Consider the following 25,486-nt stretch of genomic DNA (forward strand, 5'->3'; position numbering starts at 1 on the left):
GGATTCGAACCTGCGACCGTAGCGGTCACGAGGTTCCAGACTGAAGCGCCTTTAACCGCACGGCCACACCGGCCGGCAAAGGAAAAACACTCATGTACTCATTGTGAGGGTAGGTTAGTATCCTAGCTTTTGATATTCAATGGTCCAAGTGTGCGCAGGTTGGAGTGGACAAAATCTCGACTCAACATTTACTGTGGCCTAATGCACAATGTTACTTTACCAATCGGGATCTGCAACAGCGTTGTTTCCGTGCTGGATCTGAAACGCTAATTCCCTAACTTTCCTGCGTTCCGTAGAACGTCCGTGTTTCCCTAATCGAAATAATGGCTATTGTACACTCGCTAAGGGTTGGAGCGATGTGCACAATGTCATTGCCTGCAAAAATTCCCGCAGGAACAATTAACTACCTCCTTGTTATCTGTCGCAACAATACATGAAGCATAACGTCCACACTTCACAGACGCACGGCTCTCAACTCCCTCACTATTTTCCACACACTTGTGCGGTCCGCCGTGAGACAAGAGAGATCTTGAAATTTCTAGTTCTCAAAATGCTGTAATGGAGATATCCCCACCATGTCGCGTTTGCGTCGACCAGTATGGCTTCAGCGAACCGCCATCTCATTAGAGGTGAATTTTTATTTATTTATTTATTTTTTTGCCGGGTCGCCGTTAGCCGTGCAGCCACTTACCCTCGATCGAGGCCATATTTACTTTAAAAGGAATAATGTATTGTTCTGGCCTTATCCCTCTCTGCACTGAAGCTCGGCGTTCTCTTGTTAAGTGGGATTTTCCAATGTCATTAACCACCTGCTCGGTTCGTCTCCAAAATGCGTTTCACTTTAACTTATTTATGCATGTTCGTGTCCTTATATTGGTAGATATTATTTTGTTACTTTTCGGTACATGAGATTACTGCAATTGCTTTTTGTTGATAATATAGTTTTCTGACGCTCTCATACTGTATCGTATTGACGTTATGGACCGACCTCATGTAAGGTCCATAAAATCAGGATACCTTACAAAGTTACTCCTAATTACGTATCAGGTGGGACTGCCTATCTCCTCGCCGCATTTTACACTGAAGAGCCAAAGAAACTGGTACACCTGCCTAGTGTCGTGTAGAGCCCCCACGAGCACGCAGAAGTGCCGCAGTACTACATGGTATGGACTCGACTGATGTCTGAAGCAGTGCTTTACGGAATTGCCATCATGAATCCTACAGCATTGTCCATAAATTCGTAAGAGAACGAGGGGGTGGAGATCTTTTCTGAACAGAACGCTGCAAGGCAACCCAGAAATACTCAATATTGTTCATGTCTGGGGAGTTTTGAGGCCAGCGGAAGTGTTTAAACTCAGAAGAGTATTCCTCGAGACACTCTGTAGTAACTCAGGACGTGTGGGGTGTCGCATTGTGCTGTTAGATCTAGCCAAGTCCGTCGGAATGCACAATGGACATGGATGCAGGTGATCAGATAGGATGCTTACTTACGTGTCACCTGTCGGAGTCCTATCTAGACGTATCAGGGGTCCCATATCACTCCATCTGCACACGCCCCACACCATTACAGAGCCTTCACCAACTTGAACAGTCCCCTGCTGACACGCAAGGTCCATGGATTCGTGAGGTGGTCTCCATACACGTGCACGTCCATCCGCTCGATACAATTTGAAACGAGACTCGTCCGACGAGGCAACATGCTTCCAGTCCAATGTCGGTGTTGTCGAGCCCAGGTGAGGCGCAAAGCTTTGTATCGTGCAGTCATCAAGGATAGACGAGTGGGCCTTCGGCTCCGAAAGCCCATATCGATGATGTTTCTCTGAATGGTTCTCACGCTGACACTTGCTGATGGCCGAACATTGAAATCTGCAGCAATTTGCGGGTGGGCTGCACTTCTGTCACGCTGAACGATTCTCTTCAGTCGTCATTCTCCCGTTGATGCAGATCTTTTTCCGGCCCCAGGCGATGTCAGATCTGATGTTCGCGACACACTTTGAAATGGTCGAACGCGAAAATCTCCACTTCATCGCTACCTCGGAGACGCTGTGTCTCATTGCTCGTGCGCCGACTATAAAACCACGTTCAAACTCACTTAATTCTTGGTAACCTGCTACTGTAGCAGCAGTAACCGACTTGTTGTCTTATACAGGCATTGCCGACCGCAGCACCGTATTCTGCCTCCTTACAGATCTCTGTATTTGAATACGCATGCCTATACCAGTTTCTTTGGCCCTTCAGTGTATTTTTCTATTCTTTCTCCTATTAGCATAAGTAAATAATTCTCGTCCTTTGAGGGAGTGTATTGCAAGTGTTGAAACTGTAGGTAATTTGTAATGAGGCAACTAGTTACTATAATAGGTTTTTTTACTTTTGCGTGATAATTCTGTAATGTGCTTGGTTGCGCTTCAGTGTTGACTTTTATTCACCTGTAGTGTGCATTGTTCCTTTACTAACAGAACTGCAGAATTTTGCAATGAAGTTTTTAAAACAACTGTTTTATAAAACGTCATAAGTAAGGAAAAAGTGTTCACGACAGGTAAAGCAAATGTGAATATTTAAAGTGGGGTGAACTAACGTTCCATTAAAAACGCGAGTTTTTAGGCATAATTTACTGGCTTGGCGTATTGGGAAAGGGGCGCCATTCGTATCGGTGCTTTACCCCATAAACATTTATATTACGGGCGCTATAGTTGTAATCACTAGGAGTACTGCTGTCGTGTCACTTGACGAGCCGTCCCTCTATCTTAAGTAATTAAGTGAATATCGGTCCTGTGTCCCCAAAGTTTCTCCATTTCCGGCATACACTATCCCCCCACCCTTCCCCCCGGACACACCTATTCGATATTTCGTCGTGACCTCCCGACAAACGCAAGGGGTAATATGGCGGAGAAGGAAACTGCAGTCTCGACGAGCCAGGATCCCGCCGATGTCGAATTCAGACACGTACTGATAGACGTTTGTTCTTCCTACAAGAGGCAAACACGATATTCTCAGAAATAATCATCATTCAAAACATTTCTGAATAAGAAGACTGTTTCGTAATATTTCGTTATTTACAGAACGTGTATGACGTTACTCCTAGATATGTTGTGCGGTGGCGCTGAAATCGTAGTCACTTTCATTTCGAAACATCTAGTATACTTCATGGCAAATCGACGTTTGCATTGTGCTGTCTTCATAATGTTCGAATTTTAGTGGCCAGCAACAAAAATTTTGCATCACCCATTTATTTCAGAATTCATGGCACAGAAATCAAAAATTGCTGTGAGGCAAGTGGATATATTCATTTGTAGTATGTTCAGATCACAAAATAAAAAAATAAAAAAAATTATCTAATGACTGTTTCCCATGGGGTGTTATCATAGCAAGCCTGAGCAACGTCAGTACATGGTGAAACGCCTCCTTGCTCATACGCAGGCTTGAATCCGTCGTAGCATACCATCGATGACATGAACAAGCCACCCCCTGGCTAGATCGTCCCATTCTTCAAAGGCGATTCTGTGAAAGTCGTACAGAGTACGTGGTCGTTGTTGACGTCCAAAAACTGCTCGTTTCAGTCGATCCTACACGTGTTCAATTGGGTTCATGTCCGGGGAAAAGGCTGACCAATCCATCCTAGCGATTTTGACATGCAGAAGGAATTTGTCTGCGAGAACAGCACGATGAGCACGAGAGTTATCATGCATCAAGATCAAATTTTCACCAAAATGTTGGTGATGTGATCCCACTATTGGTTGCAGGATCTCGTCCTTTTCCGTATACCAGCGAGATCGTCAACAAACATGAGAGATGTATAGTGTCCCCCATGTAATGACAGTCGACATGACACATGTTTTCCCTGTGAGGACAAGAATTTTATCATGGGGTAGCAAATGTAGTCCAGTCTGGGGCTCTACTTTTGGATGATTTGATAGCCATTTCTAGTTCCATTTGAAAGGTCCATTGTCATCATTGTCAACTTGGTCATTTTGTCATGTTCTCAACCACTGGTGGGATTATCCCAGAGAATATTTCTCCAGTCGTTAAGCAATTCGTCGGTGTGAAGGTACACACATCCATAGCATTACAGGACCATGAAATATGTTTCCAGATTGTCGCCGTTGGGGTTAGTTGATTTAATGATATTGTTGCTGTCGTTTTAATAATCTGTACCAATCCTTTGTAGTCTTTCTATGTGCCTCTCTATTCAGTGTATGACAAGAATTCTTCTTCTCCTGTCTCATAGCATTTTTCCCAGTTGCCTTTTTTTTATATTCCAAACATATGGACAATGTCTTCAACAATATCTCCTACCACTGGAATTCTGTATGTATATCTGAAAGTGGTATGTACCCCAAGTGTCATGCAGAACTTCCCATATGTCAGACTGTGTCAGCTCAGGTGACACTAGAACAACATCTACCGCTGTTTGGGCTTCATCTGGTCTTGCTATTCTAGTGGCAGAACCATCATTTAGGATTACGGATTTATTGTCTGCCGCGCGGGATTAGCCGAGCGGTCTAGGGCGCTGCAGTCATCAACTGTGCGGCTGGTCCCGGCGGAGGTTCGAGTCCTCCCTCGGGCATGGGTGTGTGTGTTTGTCCTTAGGATAGTTTAGGTTAAGTAGTGTGTAAGCTTAGCCATTAAGATTTCATACACATTTGAACGTTTTGATTTATTGTCGTGTACCTGTACCACATCAACCTCAAGTACGCCCATCTGGTCCGTTCTGCCATTTCCCCATGCAGTGATTTTTGAGTCATCCTGCTTCTGACTGGTTTGATGTGACTGCCACGAATTCCTCTCCTATGCCAACCTTTTCGTTTCAGACTAGCACTTGCAACCTGAATCCTCAATTATTTGCTCCATGTATTTCGATACCTGCCTTTCTCTACAATTTTCACTCTATATATCTCCCTCTGGTAACATGAAAGTCATTCCCTCATCTCTTAACAGACGTCCTATCATTCCGCCCTTTCCTTGCCAGTGTTTTCCACATATTTATTTCCTCTCCTATTCTGTGCAGAAGCTCCTCATTCCTTACCTTACAGTCCATCTAATTTTCAATATTCCTCTGTAGCATCAAATCTCAAATACTTCGATTCTCTTCTGTTCCGGTTTTCCCACAGTCTGTGTTTCACTACTATACAATGCTGTGCTCCAAACGTACATTATCAGAAATTTCTTCCTCGAATTGAGACCTCTGTCTGATACTAGTAGACTTCTATTGGCCAGGAACGCTCTTTTTGATCACTCCGACACCACCTTGTAGCGCATGGAGACTGGGTTGGGGACGTTCAGTATTACTAGGTTGTTTGCAAACACGTTGTCAGAAACTATCAGGGTACAAACCGATCCGAATTTCGTCCACAAACAACACACGTCGCCAATCCCTGGATGTTCATTCTGTCTGATTTCTTGCCCATCTCTAACGGAGTCTATGGCGTTGTGGTGTAAGATGTGGTGCTCACCGTGGTCGTCAGCAATGGAGATTCCTAATACTTGGATGCGATTCACGACGTACCTGTACCGTCTCGGAATGGCGAATTCAGTTGTGGAGCACTCTCTCCACAGTTCCTTTGACTCCAAAGTCGTAGATATCGATCATCGTGCGCACTTGTCGAAGGTGGACGGTCTGTGCTGTGTTAAGTCTTCAGCGCTAACTGTCAATTGAATTCCGCAGCACACGTTGGCTCGGGTGCACACATCAAGCAATTACCCTTAATGATAAATAAGCCTTCTGCGAGCAATATGATGATGCTGACTCGATCATTAGTCGCGATTGTTCATTTTGACATGACGCACGTTCACTTTACTCTTCCACAGATGTCTCTAATGTGTGCTTTTTTAAAATTGAAATGCTGCAACCCATTCGAGTGTAGCCTGATACCTGCAGGTAGCACTGACGGTAGTTGTATGTATGTTAACAAAGGAGGTCAGTGAAGGTCTTGCGATTGGTATAAGAACAGTTAGAATAGCAAAAACTCTTGCATGATATATCAGGGTGATGCAACATTTTTGTTGATGGGTGTATTTAGGCATAGTTCGAAACTGTACAGTTCAAAAAGTTTCATATTTAGTGGGAGGTACAAGACGTATTTGATACTGAAAGATAAACCGACGCTCAAAATTTATTTTATTGAATCTGTGGTTTGTCATCAGGCACTCGTTCTTCTCGTCTATTGAAGTCGATGCAGCCGACAGTTATCAGTCGCTTGTCATGGTCGTGAATGCTGTAAATCTCAGGATGGTAATAAACTGCACGGTGAAATCGTTCTTTCGCAGGCGTAATAAATTGCGTTCAAAATGTAAATCAGAGCCTAGCCGCTCTCTGCAACAACTGATTCCGTTCTGTCTCGCGTATTTCAGTTAGAGTAGCTTTATGTTAGACACAAGTGCTTCGGCGGGTTTGTTTCACCAGTGGGGTCCGCTCCTGGGCTTAATACGTCCGTCAGGTGAGGCGGTCCGCGATCTGATCTGGTGCGCCAGGTAACGACCGCTCCAGACAGAATCTCATCCCTTCCAAATGCTGTCCGATACAGAGAAACACGTCGTGTAGACCAGGCGCAGCTCGTCCCGTACATTTCTACGGTAGTTCGCTCGTTACGCGTGGCGTAGCGGAGGGGTTGTATATGGGACACGTCGGAAGGAGGAAGGAAAAGGGGCGGCCGGTGAAAGAAACGAAGAAGTGGAGTCCGAGCGGCAGATGTGGATCAGATACACCACGGGGCAGATTATGCTGTCAGCGGGCGCCGCCTAATGACCACATTAACTCAGTCCGCTTCGCTTGCCTGGCCCATTATTGTGGGATCCGATTTATGCTTTCAGGATACGGGATGCCGTGGCGCCTAATTTCTGGTCGTAAATAAGGACATTTCTTCGCTCTCCTTCATCTTACAGCCATTAAGAATCAGCACACTTTCAGCAAGCCGTAATCATCTCAGTTATTTGGGGTAATTGTTCTAAAGGGCCTGGACTGTAAACAAGTTTCAACATTGCGTCTGTCTCCCGCCGAAAAACAGATGTTTTCATTTTTTTTTCTTTCAAACGAACCATGCCGCATACTGCATACGTGTCGAAATAGTGTCCACAATTCAAAGTCAACTACTGACATAAACTGAATTGTCTAGATAAAAATTCTGTAGTCCCAGTCGACATAACCCGGTTCAGTGCCCCTTCCGGCCGTACACATTTGGATTCTACGTGGTTTTCCTAAACAGCTTAACGTAAATGCTGAGATAATTGCTTTGAATGGAAACCATCGGTTTCCTTCCACAGTCTTCCCGAGCTCGAGGTTGCGTTCCATCTCTAATTCAATGGAGTGATGTACACGACACTACCAGTCAGAATCTCTTAGGTGGCCAGGATTAGCCAGTATCAGGTTTCTTGCCGGCAGTGGTTTGATAATGCAGCATTCTCGGGTCGAGTGTTTTTTCCCTCTGAAGATTCGTATTCTTCTTCTTCTTCCTTTCTTTCTAGGCTAAAGCCTATTTCCTTCAGTACCCCTCAGACTATACTGAGGTTGTCGCTCCATCTTTTCCTTAGACGGCCAATACTTCTTCCCTTGACCAAGTGGTAATTTATTTCTTACGATTTTCACTATCTTTCGTTCGTTCATCCTGTCTATATGTTTATTCCACACAGGTTTTCTCTTATGTATCCACTCATTAATGGTGTCCACCTTACACTTTTGTCTAGTGCTTCCACTTCCCTCTGCATCTCACAGTGTTTCGCTGTATTCCTCCGCAGAATTTTCATTTCTGCAGTTAACAAAAGTCGTTTTGTTTTGATGTTTCCGGTGTTGTCTAAGTGTTTATATCATAATTCATGTCACTATTATTTTGTGTATTCCTACCTTTACATCTTTTCGTGTATGTTTGTTTTTCCAAAATATATAATTTAGACAACTTGCCGCTTTATTTTCTTTTGCTACTTGTTCTCTAACTTTCTTTTCAACAGTTTCACTGCTGTACAGTCCAACACCAAGATAATTAAATGTCATTTCGTGGTGAATAATTTTCCCATCCACTTTCAGTTTGCATCTATTGGTTCCACAGATGTGGTCATATACTTGGTTTACTGAGTGGATATGACCATATTTAGATTTTTGGCTATGACGTTAAATATTTGTAAAAGATTGAACACGTTCATAATACTGAATTTTACTAACGCCTTTCCAGATGAAAAGGGTGAACAACAAGGTGACTATCGATTCACTTAATTATTACTAAACTGATTGCTTACTTGAAGCAATAAAAATTTAATGTGTCTCAAACTGAGTTTAAGAAAATCAGTTCCACAACGGAATAGACGTTGAGGTACGCAAAAAATACAACAAATGACTGCTCAGTTGGTACAGAAAGAACTGTTAACAACTGACAGCTACCTTAAACTAAATAAAAGATTGTTATGGTATGACAATTGGCTTTCCAAATCTATGCAGCTCACAAACGCAACTTAAAAACGGATCGGAGATCCAAATAAGTGAAATCACTAAACAACTAACACAACATGCACAATAGACCTCGCAGATTGTGAAGTGCGCAGGTCAAAGGCAACACTAACACTAAACACGACACTTACTCAACACTCAGCCAAGTACATAGGGCTATGACCGGGCATCTCTCTCTCTCGATATGCCCTCACGGCCACGCATTGCCACACATTGCCACTCCATCTTCATGTCTTCTCCACGTTACTCTTTGCTCGCCAAAAAAAAAGAAAAACCGACGCTTTGGAGCAGAGGACTCACCATTTTTGCCACTGCAATGAGCAAGAACTTCCCTGAATACACTAAAACGCAGAGGAAGCCTGCTAAAATTTATCCATCACCCCTTACAGTGTGTCAGTTAGCTAACCAGAGAGTGGCATATTGTATTTGCTGTATAGCCATTTATTGACCCAGACATCCGTGACACATGGCCGATGGCTCTGACCAATATGCGTGGGTGACAATATCCGGAACGTAAAGCTCAGAAATTTTCACACATTGGAGACTGCAAAATGGGCGTTTCGCGTGTTTGCATCAGCCTATAGTATGCTCGGATTCGTCACGCCAGCAACACTCGGGGTATCTGCGGTCACTGCTCTGATATCAAAGGCCCATGCCGACACATGACGTGAACAATTGTAAGTAGGCTGTTTAGGTTTTTATGTTGGTAACGTGACCTAGCGCTTTGTATGAAAATCACTGGCTGTGCTGTGTGCTGTCTGTGGCTGGTTTGCATTATTGTTCGCTATTGTAGTGTTGGGCAACTGGATGTTAACAGCGCGTAGCGTTGGGCAGTTGGCGGTGAGCCGTCAGCAGTGGTGGTGTGGGGAAGTGAGATGGCGGAATTTTGAGAGCGGATGATCTGGACGTGTGTCCATCAGAAACAGTACATTTGTAAGAATGGATGTCATGAACTGCTATATATGACTTTTGAACGCTATTAAGGTAAATACATTGTTTGTTCTCTATAAAAATATTTCATTTGCTAACTGTGCCTATCAGTAGTTAGTGCCTTCAGTAGTTTGAATCTTTTATTTTGCTCTCAGTATTGGCGCTCGCTGTATTGCAGTAGTTCGAGTAACGAAGATTTTTGTGAGGCAAGTGATTCATGAAAGGTATAGGTTATTGTTAGTCAGGGCCACTCTTTTGTGGGCATTATTGGAAGTCTGATTGCGTTGCGCTAAAAATATTGTGTGTCAGTTTAAGCACAGTCATTTATAATTTTTCTGAGGGGACGTTTCACAATGAATGAGGCCAGCTGTCGGCCGGGCAGTTCTATGAACAAACAGCGTCCTGTATTCAGTGCACCAAGACCGCCCAGGATTCTCACAACGCATTCGCTGTGGCCTGCTCCAGAGAAGATAAATTCAATAACTTTACTTCAGAAGCCACTAACTAAGCATTTCCCTCCAGCAAAATTAAGAAAATAAAGCTACGAAATTAATTAATATTGCAAAGCGACAATTAACTATCATATCATAATATGTTGATACATTTCAACATATTTTTAACATTTTTGATTTTGTTATTGATGTACTAGTGATACCACTATACACTTTTGCAGAAACATGCTTCAACGTTAACTGTTTGGACTGCAATATTAACGACACCCGTCTGCTATATTTTCAAATTCAGGAGTAAGCCGATGTAGTCGTTGACGATATTTCAGTTTTTATTTAGTACTTCAGCTGAAGCTGGTGACAACTATCTCACTCTGGAAATTTTTCGTAATCTAGCACACCGACTTAGAATTTCTTTCATGTAGCACTTTTAAATAACTGCGATGGTAGGTAGTAAGTATGTTTCGTTTTTTCATTATTTTACTTGTAGATCTAGTTTAGCCGAAACAGGTCATATAATAAAATATATGATATAGTCTACGCTCTGTTTATTAAATCCAGCCAAGAGTGCAACATGCTCATTTAGACGTGAAAAAGTGATAATGATGAGTGTTTAAAAGACATTTTAAGGCAAACTCGTCACGTATAATAGTCTGGTATTAGGCTACGCGGAAGTTGTATGGCCGTCGGAGCAAATGGACCTCATTAGATGATGGAAGGCAATGTCACCGCATCGCTGCACTCTCATAGTAAATGCGCCCCGTGAATACATCAGCCAGTAGTAATAGCATCCTTCGCCGCCGGCATAAATACTACCACACCTCGATCTCCCTGTCACATCATGACGATTTTTTCGAGTGTCACCTCGCATCGCCATTACACCACGGCGTCATTCAAGCTCCATAGTGACTGTATTTTAACTGTAATATAGAAACGTCGAACGAGTTTTAAATCATCAATATTTTCATCTACGCATATTTTACAAATCATCTTTTATTGTCACTTGTTTTTATGTAAACATCGTCACTATCGTCGACCTACGTTTTTTTTTTCACAAAATCGTCTCTTATTATTACCTTTTATATGTCTTAACCAGTTTTAAATACAGTTTCTGTAGCCATTCGCTGAAGAGCGGCTTTGTCTGCCGCCAGACCTCCCTAGTTGTGTGAAATTGAAATAACAGTAAAGAAAGAAAAAACCGCTCAGTCAGTCGTGTACTTCGTCTGATAGCTTTCGTTCGCTGTTGCATAGGCTGCTGTTGACTCTCTCTTGTTATGTCGAGTCCTCCATTCGGTCAGTCCTGTTGCTCGACTCCGGAGTGGGTTTGAGTCTTGCCTGCTGGTGGTCTTCCTGCCGTACATCGTCATGATGGATCAGACAGACACTGTCTTCATCTGCGGGCAATACGCGAACAATAGACATACACTAAACTTAGACTACACAGATACAGACATAGATATACACACAACAATAAGAGACGAAGAACAATGGGCACAATTAAACGCACTGACAAACAGTATTTCAAAAACAACACATGGGGACACGATATTACAGACATGCCTATGTGCACAGCCTATGTGGACAGCTATACCCACAGTGACAGCGAAAATAGTGACAATGAGTAGCAACAGGAGGAGGAAGCTGAGATGTGACAGTAAATAAGTAAAAGTGCTGGCGATCTAGCCAAGAAAACACCAAGTACTGTACGTGGATGGGCACCTAAAGTAGTTAATACATAGGATTAGTAATAAATAGGATAAGCAACATTATTGCTCTACTAATAACCATTTGTGTGTGTGTGTGTGTGTGTGTGTGTGTGTGTGTGTGTGTGTGTGTATGTGTGAGTGACTGGCTGTCAACGGCTCGAAGAAACTATTCCGAGGTATACACCGTCAGTCACATTCGGTGATGGTACTAACAAATCTCTCCTCTATCATATTTTTTATATTCTTCTTAAAAAACAACAAAATTTTATTTATATTTCAACCTTAAATTATTGTTAATTTGGAAAGTATCATTTTTTTGTAAATGTTGTAGATAAAACCAAAGACAAGAAAACTGTAAAAAGATGAAAAACGAAAACTGTAAGATGTATGACCTGTTTTAGACATCAGGTAACAGGTCTATAATTTGGCAATAAATAAATAAAATAAAAATCAGACAGGATCAAAAATTCACGTAAATTAACGGCAATCTGAGCTATACAAAAAGGGGAGGATTTTCAGAAAGAGCTAATCCAAATAGTGGAAAAAGCTAAACAATACGAAAATTGAGCGACGCACAGTTCGTACTAATGGGAGAGGGCTTCAGCAGCACCAAGAAAAAAAATGACTTCTCTCAACACGGTTTCCTAACAAGAGAAAATATCTGCTAATTTTATACGAGGCCGGCCGCAGTGGTCGAGCGGTTCTAGGCGCTACAGTCTGGAACCGCCCGACCGCTACGGTCGCAGGATCGAATCCTGCCTCCGTCATGGATGTGTGTGATGTCCTTAGCTTAGTTAGGTTTAAGTAGTTCTAAGTTCTAGGGGACCGATGACCTCAGAAGTTAAGTCCAATAGTGGTCAGAGCCATTTGAACCATTTGAATTTTATACGAAATATCTCCTTACATTCAAGTTTACCGGCTTAGTTTGAGAAACGATGGGGTTCGGGGAAGTGGTGAGGGGTGGAGGGGGAATAAATCCTCATCCTCTCTGTCGCTCAAATGATGAGCGATGTGGACACCTTGACTGAACTGATGCTGCGGTATTTCGAAGCCCTTGGGGAAATGTTGATTAAAATCATCCTTATCTGAAGGAATTTTCTCTACTTTACTGAAGCCGTTCCTACGGATGAAGGCGAGAGGTTAAGGGCGAGAGGCAAAGGGTGTGTGTGTGTGTGTGTGTGTGTGTGTGTGTGTGTGTGTGTGTGAGAGAGAGAGAGAGAGAGAGAGAGAGAGATAGAGAGAGAAGGGAAAGAGGGAGTTCGAAGGGGGAGAGCGAGCGAGAGGGATGGAGGAGGGAGAGAAAGTTAGTAGGAGCGGACGGGTGCAAGGAATGGGGGGGGGGGGAGGAAGGGAGGAAAAGAACAACCTAAATGTAGATGAACGAAATGAAACAGGCTCCGCATGCGTAGATGTATAGTTGTCAGACTTCCTCCAGTCACATTCCATCGATAAAACAAAATCACTGGAAAAACCTTAAGGATAATGCACTTGCTTCAAATGACTCTACGTCGGAAAATAGCTGCAGTCTAGGCGTAACAAAAATATTCACAGCCAGTCCCAGAAAGTTACTTCGTGACGCGTACTGGAATGCACCACCGACTTGGAAGGCGTCCAAGCAAATTACTGTGCTTATATACACTCGCCGTGTCGCTGCAGTCCAAAAGAAATCGTGTGCAGCGAGTGAAAATGATGCGTGCAGTGTCCGGTTGAGGGTGTCGGGCGCGCGCGCGAGAGAGAGAGAGAGAGGCGGCCGGGCTTATTTATCGCGGCTCTCGGCTCTGCCGTCTGGCGAGCTGCCGGCGGAATCCCGCCTCCCTGCTCGTCTATTTGTACTGCGGGGGCAGAGGGCGGCACTGGCCTCGCGCCCCGCCGCAGTATCCGGGGCCGTAAGAAGTTTACAGCGGGAGTTTTAGGGACATTTAGCACAATCGCGGGTCGTCTCTTTACTGGTCGTCTGCGGCGGCTGCGGTTGCCGGGGAAACAGACAAGGAAAAGGCCGGCTGGGGGCGAGCGGCGCGGGGGGCGGCGGGCGGCGGGGGTGGAAGTGGAGGGCCACGGCAGCAGCCGCTCCCGCACCGCATGAATAAGTAATCCGCTCTTCAGGCGAACTGCCCATAATACAGACATACGCGCCCGTGTTCGCACTACATATCTAGGTCAGTGCCGGCGGCGCTCTGCGCTGTACATATTTCACGGCAGCGCCCGCCGGGGGCAGCGCCAGCCGTGCCGTGACGTCACACGGTGCGCGCGTGACCCGCTTGCCGAGCGGCGGCGGCTCGCAGAGTCTTTTAAGCAAAACCTCCGCTTTATAAATAAAGATGGTGGCGGTGGTGGGGGCGGGGGCGACGGCGTCTGCCGGTCCGTTATATATCTCCTGTGGGCGTGGCCGCCTTTACGAAAACATGCCGCGCGGGCAATCCCCCTGGCGGCGGCGGCAGCGGCGCGCCGAACTACGTATGTTCCTACACGCGATTCCGACTCGGAGCGCGACGGCTGGGGCATTGTAAGTAAGAAGTCGCGGGGCCTAGCGCTGCCAGTTATGCATTTATCATGCGGCCTTTTAGAGCGGCGCGAGGGCGGCGCGCCAGCGCACATCGATGCTTAAAATACTCCGGCCAGCTCCTTGTTTATTCAGCAGCCGTCACATTCTCCTCATGTCGGCCCAGGAACAGCGGCCCAGCTGAAATTTTCAGCTGGTCCCACCTACCGTCTCCCTATGACGTCTGCCTTGCTCCCAATTAGCCGCTCAATTTTTCACAGTTAGTTAAACATTAAATTCCTTAGCGTGCACAAATGTTTTATTCTCAGGCATTATCCACGAGGCACCCTTCCCACTTTCCGCCCTGGGAGATACCTTTTTAAAGCTAATGCCATTATTCACTTTCGGAACCCACGTCACAGGACTCATACTGTATTACCAGTCTCCACCGTATTATACTATTCAGACATCCCTTACCAGAACCAATTATCAGCCATTATGTCACAGAACTCTCACTGTATTTGTAGTTTCATCTAATTGTACTATTCGCAAAGCCACCTTCCAAATACTATTGTTAACCATTCCGTTACATCTCTCATATTGTAGTTGCAGTCCTTCATATTACAGCAGATAGCCAGTTACCGTGTTACCTCGTTGTTGTTTCCTATTAGCAAATAAGGTCTTGCCTTGTGGTCGGCTGTAACTGATAACTACACCGCATTTTTATATTCGGGCGACAAAAACATAGTCAGAGGAGACTTTCAGTTGTAGTAAAATAAAAAAATAAAAAGAAATACACTTCGAGACATATTAGCAACCGTCTTAAGTGGTGGTATATTAGTGAAGTAGAAGACAGACTTCTTGGGTAGATGCTCTGCTCTTGTGAGAGGCATATGCTCACAACCTCCCGCAGAAGCTGAGGGCTCCTGCCTCTGCCATTATAACATTCACATTCACCATAACAGATACACCGAAACCAATTTACTTCACGTATTTTCGTTCCTTGATGTTTGGCTCTCACTGTCAGTCAGCTGTATGCATTTTCATTTGCTCCATTTGCATCAGCTTATTTTGTCAAGCGATTTCTCATTTGACCAGACGAGACTGAGAGAAACCGTACGAAGACAACATGAAAATATAAAGCGGCCACTGTAAATCCAAACCGAGACCTCTACATCAGTGGCTACGAGTATTAACCACTACGCAAACTTTCGTTTTACTTATTTGTTCATTATTTTAGCCAGCTAATAATCAAATTTCACTTTTTAAACATCAAATCAAAATTCTTTGCTTTTAAACTCAGAATTAAAGTTTTTCGCTCTTTAAAATAAGAAGTTCTTTGAGAGGATAAGCTGTTCACTCTTGAGCACTGAGATTAAAATTCTTTCTTCTTGAAAATTTTTCTTCTTTACACAAGATTTTGTGGAATGTCTAATGGATTCCTGTGTACTGATTACACGACTAGAGCTACGAGTTTGGAGGATCATTAAAATCTCAACTAAAATGTATAGAAACTCATAAAAATATTTATAAACTCAGGAATCTTCGTTCCGTTGTCTCTACCATACGCATGTAATATTGAAGAGCATCCTCATACTTGCAGTACGTACATCTGAAGCACCAACTTTTAGTGCTGTTAAATAAGAGTCTCATGAAAATCTCGCTCTGAGTTGTTGACTTTCACAGTCCTATTGAAACATAACCATTTCATAAAAATTTGGCCTCACAAGTGAGGACACGAGAAATTTAATTTCATCTCTCACTTAGTTCAGACGATAACAAACCTCTGGAGGAAAAATGAGCTATAATATACAGTCATTTTGTTTACATAATGTCCACCTGTTCCAACCTTTCTGCTGACTAGTGTAATGAATGAATCTATGTGTAAGCGCTTTCATTGTAAAATTTCTGCAGTCAAGGAAAGTCTTTAGCGGAGTGTATGATTTCTGCCAATTGAAGCGAAGGGCCCACGGGAAAAAGGGGTTAAGCCAAAAAAAAGAATGTAGGTCATTACAGTTGCAGAACGCTTTCAACAAGCAACTTTTATCAGTTTTTGTTTCATGGAAAGAAGGGGAATAGTCTCAAAGTTACAGCGGTTTAAAAATGTAGCGTCCACGGGAAAAAGGAGGTAAGTCAATGTGAAACAAGGAAAAATAGGGGGTTAATCCGTTGGTAACACTGATCGCAGCTTTTGTTTCAGTTCCATTGTCTATGATTATCAGGTGCTGAGTATGTGCTGTTGGAGAGGTTAAGTCAGTGCTTTGTGTGTTGTGTAAACTGTTTAATTTGTTTTACGTCTTAAATGAACTGTGGATGTGAATGTGGAAAATGAAGATGAGGAAAGCATTACCTTTAGACAAATGTCACATTCAACGAAGAAAAGGAAGAGAACAGGTCGACTTTCCGACGTGAGGAAAAACTTTTATCATCCACCCATGAATTAGGCAAGATTATAAATGTTCCAGATTGAAATGTTTCCAGAGTACTACTAGCGAATAACGTGGGTATATTGTATCTAATTATAGCAAAATGACTGTGAATGAGCAGAATGCTTACTTGGCAGGCCTAATTAATGTAAATAGTGTATAGCAAAAGAGACCTAGGCAACCAGAAAATGAAGCTAAATTTCGTGACGACAGTTATTCATAGCGTGTAAGAGTGAAGAGGGAGAATTCTGTCACTAAACTAAATGTTTGTCCTAAACCCCTAACACCTTTTCATGGAATATCTAAAAAAATTAGAAGTAATACAGCGTTATCTAAAAAAAGGGGTGAGTCCTAAGGATGGTATAGGCCAACACTATAATCGAAAATATCGTGTAGCCGGCCGGAGTGGCCGAGCGGTTAAAGGCGCTACAGTCTGGAACCGCACGACTGCTACGGTCGCAGGCTCGAATCCTGCCTCGGGCATGGTTGTGGGTGATATCCTTAGGTTAGTTAGGTTTAAGTAGTTCTAAGTTCTAGGGGACTTATGACCACAACAGTTGAGTCCCATAGTGCTCAGAGCCATTTGAACCATTTGAAAATATCATGTGTCGTCATAAGCACTTGACACAGTTCACCAATACTTTAGTTCATTTAAAGGTGAACGAAGCCATTACAGCTTGACAATCTCTAAGAAAGTGTCTCTCACCAAATCTAAACATCAGTAAGGTGTATGAGTTATTTGAGAAATCGTACCCTACTCAATGTGTGTCGTATGAGAAATATAGACTTGTTTCCAATACAGAATTTAACGTCGGTTTCGGGTACCGTAGAATGGACACTTGTAGTTACTGTGATAGGCAAGCTTCCGAAATTCGAGCTGTTGAACATGCTTAGAAATCGTATCCGGAAAATATCTGACAAAAGGGAATACAGAAAAAAATCAATCAGTTGTCAACGGTGAAAAAACTTCGCTTATTAAAATCTGATATGTCTTATATTCGTAAAAGAAGTTCTCAAGCAAACAGCAGTGTATCAAAAGAATGTGAAAGTATTGCTACGGATTTCCGGGAGAACTTACCTACCCCTAACATCACATCTAACGACCTGTACTACAAGAGACAGTTAACGTTGTGCATGTTTAATATTCATATATTGTCAACTGATGAATCATATTTCTTCGAGTATGATGAAACGGTAGCCTACAAAGGGTCTAACGAGGTCTCTTCCTTTTGGTTTTATTTTGTGACGACAATTCTTGATTCCTCTGTTAGAAAATTAGATGTATTCTAAGACTCTAGCGGGGCAGAACAAGAATTGGACTATTTTCCGCCTGCAGCATTACATCGTTCATCACGTCAAGAGACTTGAGCACGTGAAAATGACTTTTCCAATCCGTGGCGACTCGTATGTCGGAAGTGATCGTAACATGGCCAGTATCAACCAGAAAAAAGTGGGTTGAAATGCCCAAAGACAGGATAGAGGAAATAGAGAGTGCAAGAGCAAACCCCTCACCTTTTCATGTTGTCGAAGTAGGAAGTTTGTAAGAGACTGGTCTACACATCTCGATCAGTTATATTTCAAGAAATGCCCATTTTCTCCTAGTGGCTGCAAAAGAGCATCCTCGATTCTTGGAATACGGAAGTACATTCCATGGACATTGGAATCGCCAATTCGTCAACAAGCCTCTTACGGTTCCTAACAGAACAACCTCAGCCTCAAGGAGAGCTCTCTCTACCTGACCAAGCATATAAGGGTGACTGTTTTTTGTTTCATCCTTATTTTTATAATCATTTTCATTGTATTATTTACTTAAAACAATTTTAATTTAATTTTTGTAAACTACTAACTTTTACTTTCTAAAAAACTTACAAGAAGATGTTTCTGTTATAGGTGCACAACCTATTACTTATGACAAGCATGCAGACCTACAAAATTTAAAGATGTTTTACGGAGAAGAGTCTAGGCAGTTTTTTCCCAGATGCCAAAACTGGAAAAAGGATAAAAGCGTAACAAGATGACACTGTTTTTCCAAAACTAATAAGTGCAAGTGTTAAGAAGCAGACCCAGAGCGGAAATGAATAAACAATGAACGAACACAGTTTACAAAGAAATTGTTTGGGCCTACAAAGTTTTGTTCTGTTTATAAAGAATTAATTCTAGTCTATAATTTTCTATCTTATGACTTTTATGGTTGTCTCGTAACTAATAAATTTTTGCACATTCATTTGCTACATTTTTTATGACATCAAAAAAAAAATAATGGTTGTTAGTTCTAATTGTACTAGGTTTAACAAAGTTAACGAATTTGCGAGATATACTGACATTCCCCCTTTTATATGACCTACCCCCTTTTTCCCTACAAAAAATTGAAGTTAATCGATATAATATTTTCTTTAGGTTGTTACAGAAAGTTTACCCAAACACCTTGTAGAAGTATCTAACGACTATAAGTAAGGCTACACTAAACATAATTTTCAAGTGGCTTGGCTAAAAATTGCATTTGGCACAGAGGGTTTGGTGTTAAAATCTTCTGCCCTGAAAAATTAAGAAGAACTGACTTACCCCCTTTTCTCCGTGGATCCTTCAAGTGTCACTGCGAAATTACGAAGTTATATTTTCTTCATATTAGCAGAATAAAGCATGATTTTCATTGCCTTATTCTGGCCGGGTCGTACCGTAGTAACACCACATACATCACATTATTCTCTGCTTTACCATTTCTCTTGTTGGATATTATAACTGACTTTGTGGTACTCCAATAACGTCTTATATTGTTTAAAGTCCTCTAACCGTCAAGAAAAGAACTGACATTGTTTTCGTAACTTTTCTGATAGTTGTTAATTCAAATGATAGTAACTGCAAAAAAATGGTTCAAATGGCTCTGAGCACTATGGGACTCAACATCTTAGGTCATAAGTCCCCTATAACTTAGAACTACTTAAACCTAACTAACCTAAGGACATCACACACACCCATGCCCGAGGCAGGATTCGAACCTGCGACCGTAGCAGTCCCGCGGTTCCGGACTGCAGCGCCAGAACCGCGTAACTGCAAAGCATAATCATATCGTTGCCAGTATGTCGAACGTTGACACTTTCATTGGAAATATTTGAATTAATTTTCGTAATGATTTCTTGAAGAAGGTACAAATGCAATTGTTCCCTGGTTTGTGTTTATACAGACTGGATATTTAATACTTTCGTTATTGATATTCCATCCCAAAAAGCAGCGACTGCTTGACAAACATTTCACATTCGAAACAATTCCTGAGCCACCTCTAAACTGTCAGCTCGGAATTTAGCGTCGTACATAGGTAAATAATCGACAACATACAGTCTTCACACAGATTTAAAGTTAACTCTTCAAGAACAGATATATAAGCCACCATATTTCATATACAACATCAGTGCATTTTAATTTGTAACACTCTTGACGGAGCTCTCGACAGTGCTACCGTGGATCTCCCCCGGGCGCTGCCAGTCGGCTGACGTTTTTTAGAGACCTGCACTGCCGCACACTGGCTCGGTATCTGATCACCGTGTCATGCTGTCAGGAATTCGTATGCTCGGTATGTAACAGGCAGAGCATATAATTCTTCAATACAACAATCCACAGTAGAATATTATACGTTAAAAATAAATAAATTCGTCCTTACATCGCGTTGCTCAGGCTGAAGAAAGATGAGGGCGTTTCAGCTAACATATCTGAAATGCAATACATCTTAGTCTGGCGAAGGTAGTTGCAAGGACGTTGTTCGCTACCGATAGGAAACTTTAGTGCAGACAACGCACGGGGTTGGCCGAGCCTCTACAATGGTACTTCTTATCCCGTCTTCGGTTACCATCTCAACGTAACGAGCGAGCATGGGGAGAAGCTGGCGTCAGAGGTATATGGACACGCTCTCTTAATCTGTACAGTTGAGTTATGGATTCAAATTTTAGTAAGTACGTTCTCAATTCGTACAGGCGTTTAAGATATATCTTTCAGCTGCGGTACGTTAAGGAGAGTGATTCGCGTCCCTTTTATTTAATTCGTTTTAGCTGTTTGTGAGTGCTGATAGTAGTACGGTGTGAATCTTTCCTTCTGAACTGTTACCACATGGTTACAGTGCTACGTGGATAGGTTTCCATGAGGTGATTGCTTTCTGACTTCGACCAGTGTTTTCTCGCAAAGTGTGCTATATTTATCTCGTCGCAGCTAACATTATGTAACCGGATTTCTGATATAATAAGAATTCAGACTTTTGTTCATTAGACGCCGACGTGTTGTTAATGTTCTTTCATGTCCACACCTCTTCCAGTTTTGAATCTTAAACGAGTTGTGGCTTAGGAAGGTGGACGAGTTGCCTTTATTTCGGCAAGGCGTACGTACTTGAACCGTAGTAGGTGTTCATTGCCTTACACTGTTATTAACCTTATAGGTACGCGAATTTTCATTCACAATTAATGCCTACAAGCGTAGGGAATTTCTTTCCGTTCTCCGCTTTCTAATTTTCAATATATTTTAGTGATCACGTGCCACATGTGATACTCGCTCATGGACTCTCTGCCTTGTTTGTGAATAGTTTTGTAGTTGGTGGCTGTGGGAATGAGTGCTCCCTTGCTCCTCCTTGTGTATTTTAGTGAAATGGTGAAGAAGTGACTTTTATTAGTTTTATCTCATCCTCCACATATTACCACTGCTTCTTACAGAAGGCTAGACACAGTTGTGAATGTATGTATGATTTGAACGTGTTTCATTTTTCTTGTGTTAAGGACCATATTTTTAATTTATATTCGCTAGAGGGGACCGAATAATGAACCACGTGTTACTTTCTGTACCATGAGTATATCGTCTAGTAACAATCTGCTTGAAGTGCATATGTGCCTGTGACAAATGTACTGTTATGTAAAATTAATTTCTAATTTTAAAACTGGCCAACATTTGTTTATTATCTAGAGAAGTGCTGAAATGGATGGAATAGTAGAAAATGCTGACGCAAGAAGACTATCTGGCCGGTTCTATTTTTGTTAAAAATGTCGGGCTGAGAGGTCGTCGCCGATGTATAAAACTATTTACTAAGTTTCGTCTCCATTTGTGTGGGACATCTACAGAGCTAAAAGAGGCAACAGCGTTGAAAGCTCCAGGGCTCCCGAACTTACAGGTGCGCTATGTGTTGTTTAAAAGAGATTCGTGATACCGACTGCATGTGGCTATCTCTGTCAGGTGACATTATTCTCGGTTAAAAGTATGGATTGTTAGAATTGTTGTAAGAGTTCAGGGTCAGTATTCATACACTCCTGGAAATTGAAATAAGAACACCGTGAATTCATTGTCCCAGGAAGGGGAAACTTTATTGACACATTCCTGGGGTCAGATACATCACATGATCACACTGACAGAACCACAGGCACATAGACACAGGCAACAGAGCATGCACGATGTCGGCACTAGTACAGAGTATATCCACCTTTCGCAGCAATGCAGGCTGCTATTCTCCCATGGAGACGATCGTAGAGATGCTGGATGTAGTCCTGTGGAACGGCTTGCCATGCCATTTCCACCTGGCGCCTCAGTTGGACCAGCGTTCGTGCTGGACGTGCAGACCGCGTGAGACGACGCTTCATCCAGTCCCAAACATGCTCAATGGGGGACAGATCCGGAGATCTTGCTGGCCAGGGTAGTTGACTTACACCTTCTAGAGCACGTTGGGTGGCACGGGATACATGCGGACGTGCATTGTCCTGTTGGAACAGCAAGTTCCCTTGCCGGTCTAGGAATGGTAGAACGATGGGTTCGATGACGGTTTGGATGTACCGTGCACTATTCAGTGTCCCCTCGACGATCACCAGTGGTGTACGGCCAGTGTAGGAGATCGCTCCCCACACCATGATGCCGGGTGTTGGCCCTGTGTGCCTCGGTCGTATGCAGTCCTGATTGTGGCGCTCACCTGCACGGCGCCAAACACGCATACGACCATCATTGGCACCAAGGCAGAAGCGACTCTCATCGCTGAAGACGACACGTCTCCATTCGTCCCTCCATTCACGCCTGTCGCGACACCACTGGAGGCGGGCTGCACGATGTTGGGGCGTGAGCGGAAGACGGCCTAACGGTGTGCGGGACCGTAGCCCAGCTTCATGGAGACGGTTGCGAATGGGCCTGCCGATACCCCAGGAGCAACAGTGTCCCTAATTTGCTGGGAAGTGGCGGTGCGGTCCCCTACGGCACTGCGTAGGATCCTACGGTCTTGGCGTGCATCCGTGCGTCGCTGCGGTCCGCTCCCAGGTCGACGGGCACGTGCACCTTCCGCCGACCACTGGCGACAACATCGATGTACTGTGGAGACCTCACGCCCCACGTGTTGAGCAATACGGCGGTACGTCCACCCGGCCTCCCGCATGCCCACTATACGCCCTCGCTCGAAGTCCGTCAACTGCACATACGGTTCACATCCACGCTGTCGCGGCATGCTACCAGGGTTAAAGACTGCGATGGAGCTCCGTATCCCACGGCAAACTGGCTGACACTGACGGCGGCGGTGCACAAATGCTGCGCAGCTAGCGCCATTCGACGGCCAACACCGCGGTTCCTGGTGTGTCCGCTGTGCCGTGCGTGTGATCATTGCTTGTACAGCCTACTCGCAGTGTCCGGAGCAAGTATGGTGGGTCTGACACACCGGTGTCAATGTGTTCTTTTTTCCATTTCCAGGAGTGTAGTTTTAATGCTATTGATATTTTTCAGGAACACAAAGAACTCTTCTTCACTGCACTATGAAAGTATCAACGACACAATGGTGCCACTTATCCGACCTTAATGGCAGTTTGAGTTAAGTAGATAATTTCACACATCGACCATAGAAAGGGAGTTTTAAGACAAGTTGAAAATACTGCTAGTCTACCTGTTTTACGTCGTCTTCATTACGTTATCTTTACTGCAAGTCATTGAAATACTGTGAGAAGTACAGGAGCTGTTAAAGAACTAGCTGATATAACCATCCTTTTTTGGGTATTCCATGGTGTATCCAAAATCATTCCAAATTCAGCGAATGTTTCCGATTATAGCCACGACCAAATCCTTTGGCGTTTGTTGCCTATTATTAAACACATCAGATGTGGAGTCCGTATTAAAATACAGGTCTTTCTGCAATTAAGTGTGTAAAACAGTTCGAACGTCCGAGTAAATGGTTAAAATGGCTCTGAGCACTATGGGACTTAACATCTGAGGTCATCAGTCGCCTAGAACTTAGAACTACTTAAACCTAACTAACCTAAGGACATCACACGCATCCATGCCCGAGGCAGGATTCGAACCTGCGTCCGTAGCGGTCGCGCGGTTCCAGACTGAAGCGCCTAGAACCGCTCGCCACTCCGGCCGGCTAACGTCCGAGTAACGCAAGGGAGTGCAGCATCCAGTAGAATCAAGCTTAGCAAAGCTCTGTGCCGTTGAAATCAATCTTTATGCTGACGAGAGCTACAATTCACCGAAAAACGAAGTAAATAATTATAATACTGTCTTCCATTATCATTTTACCATTGGTGTGGTTGTTGCTGTTTTCAGTGTTACTTTTCATTGTAAAATTTTACAGTTTCTTGTATTATTATGAAACTTTGCTTCCATTCAATACATATAGGTAAAATACAACGTATACTGTGACTCTGTGAAACTGATATCAGTGTTCCGTGGGACAGAACATATGTAAATACGGAACCGAGCACCCTTGAAGCACACTTCTATGGCGGCACCCGCCCTGTAGGCAGCCAGTATTCGAATTGTGATGCTGGAAGAAACTGTAACTGCTATTGAAGAGGAGGTTAGATGATGGCGTTAGATCCCTGATCGCCACTCCAAAGTGTCGCACGAAATGGAGGCACGCAACATTGCCGATTTCAAGCCCCCGGTTAGACAGAAACGTTATGCTCGGTGGCATTCTTGGTGCTGTACGAGGGTAGTAGTGTACATATCAGCAGCAGGTTCCACACTCTCCCTTCCTTTCATCCATAACAACGCAACCACAACGCTACTGTACAAGCACTCTTCATCATTCTTGGTACACAGACACGCACTTGACACTTCATAACACGTTTTAGGAGCACAACAGTCAATCACTGCCGGATTCACGTAAGTGCCTAATATTCATTTCCTAAGTATGTTACTAGCACTAATTACTTAAATAAGTTACAAATACCGTCTATTTTACAAACTGAATGGGTTTTTGAGCTTTGAAATTATTAATCTGGTTAGTTTCTACATGTCACTTTCAACACAGGAAAGCTTCCAAATAAAGTAGCTCTTTTTTGTCCTCTTTCAACAAGTATTCTTCTTGTGTTGACTCGGACATTCTTTCTCACATTCTATAGCAAGTCAACGATGACACAAAAAAAAAAAGTGTGGTGGGTGAAAGATTCTGTCCAAGAACGCTCTCGACTTATGCAAATAAATAAATAAGTAATAAATAAGTAAATAAATAAGTAACGAACTTCACCACCACATCAATACGTATGTCAGTCACAGTTCCAGCTACCCACCGTACAGTTATATCCGGACTGCAAACAAAAGCAGCTGAAGGTTAAGTGCCCGAATTCGAAGCAAGTTCCATTACGTTCAGTGTTTTCTGTAGTGATGCTCTTCCATCCACCAGCCAACGTTAGCTGCCAGCATAGTGGTTTTGATTATATACAGATGTGAGACTTGCGTACAATATTATTTTGGTCCGAAAGAACGGACACCGTATTCATATTATAGTTCTGGCAATACTGGTCAAGACTTCCTTCTTCTGTGCCGGATGCACACATATTACCGGAACTCTTACAGGACTTGGTAAGACTGTCTTTTACGAGTAATGAGTGTGTTGGGTAAGGACACTACGATTGTAGTGTGTGGACATATAAGGTGAGAATGTGGGTCTCGCGGGAGGCGTGCGCGAGATAGTTCCTGCAGTCGCACAGTCCGCTGTGCCCTTGGTGGCTCAGATAGGTGACGGCACGGTAGCTGAGCGTGTTCGATTAGAGAGCTGGTTGGCCTCTGCGATAAAAAAACCTAAGTGGAAGGATCAACAAATGAACTTGAACGGATATCATGTGACA

This window comes from Schistocerca cancellata, chromosome 5 (assembly GCF_023864275.1).
Source record: "Schistocerca cancellata isolate TAMUIC-IGC-003103 chromosome 5, iqSchCanc2.1, whole genome shotgun sequence".
In the NCBI taxonomy this organism is placed as follows: Eukaryota; Metazoa; Arthropoda; class Insecta; order Orthoptera; family Acrididae; genus Schistocerca; species Schistocerca cancellata.